Source organism: Telopea speciosissima, chromosome 6 (assembly GCF_018873765.1).
Source record: "Telopea speciosissima isolate NSW1024214 ecotype Mountain lineage chromosome 6, Tspe_v1, whole genome shotgun sequence".
NCBI classification, from domain to species: domain Eukaryota; kingdom Viridiplantae; phylum Streptophyta; class Magnoliopsida; order Proteales; family Proteaceae; genus Telopea; species Telopea speciosissima.
Window position 1 is genome coordinate 21,899,381 of NC_057921.1, and position 1,455 is coordinate 21,900,835.

Genomic DNA, 1,455 nt, shown 5'->3' on the forward strand with positions numbered 1-1,455 from the left:
TTTTATTTTAACTCAAACAAGTTTTTGGCGCCGTTGCCGGGGAGATTATTGTCCATTTTATTTATCTGATTTTTAAGTAGTTCGAAGTGTTTTAGTTTATTATTTTCTCTTCTTTTTCTGAAAAAAAAAATCAGTTTTTGAAAACCTCTTCTTGTTTCTCTTATGTTTCAAATAGTGTGCGCCCAATCTAAAGTCCTTCATATGCTTCAACCCTCCATCTTTTGGTGTCCCTCATAGGATTAAGTTACCTATGATGCTACATCTTAACTTGGTTGGGTGGATTGGCATGTGACTTATCTTTGGAGGTGACCACTCTTGATAACAGGAAAGCGACATAGTGAGAGCGTTGGAAACATAAACGTATAGTAGTCATCCACTTTACATCAGAATCCATTTGGAGTCGCCCGTAGGTGGCTATAGAAGACTATATGGGTTCCCTTGCTGTCAACCTATATGACATCCTTACAGCTTTGGAACCATTGTTTCAATTTTTGAGGGATAGATGCACTATCTACCTTGGGCTCCCTCTTATTTTTAGTATTTTTTTCTCTTAAGTCTTTTATTTTTTTTCTTTAATTTTTCAAAGGAGACCTCATATTTGTTTAGGTGGCTAAGGTGTGGACTCGTGATTCAAGTAATCATCTTATTAGAATACCACCTTCTCCACTACCCTTAACCCCACCTTTGACCATAGGTGACCAACAACCCAAGACTCTTAAGGATAGGTTTTACCCCACCAGGGCTGCACAGCCCTCATGCATTAGTCTGCCTGTTGTTACAAGGAATAATTATGAACTCAAGACCAACTTCATCAGCATGCTACCCCATTTCCATGGGATGGCTAATGAGGATGCATATCTCTTCCTTAGGGAATTTGAGGAGGTCTGTGTTCTAATTAAGGTCCAGAATTTGACTGATGATGCAGTTAGGCTTAGGTTTATACCATTTGCCCTGAAAGACCAAGCCAAGAAGTGGCTGTATGGACTGCCAACAAACTCCATTAATACATGGGATGAGTTTACCATTGTCTTTTTGAGAAAATTCTTCCCTCTTCACAAGACGAATAAGCTTAAAAGTGACATCCTCCAGTTCAGGCAGAAACCATATGAGTCCTTTTCTAAATTCATGGAAAGATTCAAGGACCTCCTCTTAGAATGTCCTCATCATGGTTTTGACTTGTGGTAGCTATGCCAAATTATTTATGAGGGCATTGATTATCAGACCAAGCAACTTGTAGAATCCATGTGTCCAGCAGGCTTTACTTCTTTTTCTGAGGAGAATGATGCATGGACATTCTTAACCAACTTGGCTGATAAGACTAGGGAATGGGAATCTTCCCAAGAGGCTGAAAGGACCACTAAGGGGTATCTCATTGAAGGTATGCCAGCCAAGGAGGCCAAACATGATAGCCTCATAAAACGGTTGGAGTCTATAGTTCTTAAAGAGTCTATACCA

The 1,455-nt window shown here is 39.7% G+C and overlaps 1 non-coding gene across 1 annotated transcript; it reads right to left on the reverse strand.

Annotated features, from left to right (window-relative positions):
- Window positions 1-1,065: 1,065 nt before the first annotated feature.
- On the reverse strand, window positions 1,066-1,172 carry LOC122666384. Its single transcript, XR_006333577.1, has one exon. It is a non-coding gene; the product is annotated as a small nucleolar RNA R71 (small nucleolar RNA).
- Window positions 1,173-1,455: the final 283 nt, after the last annotated feature.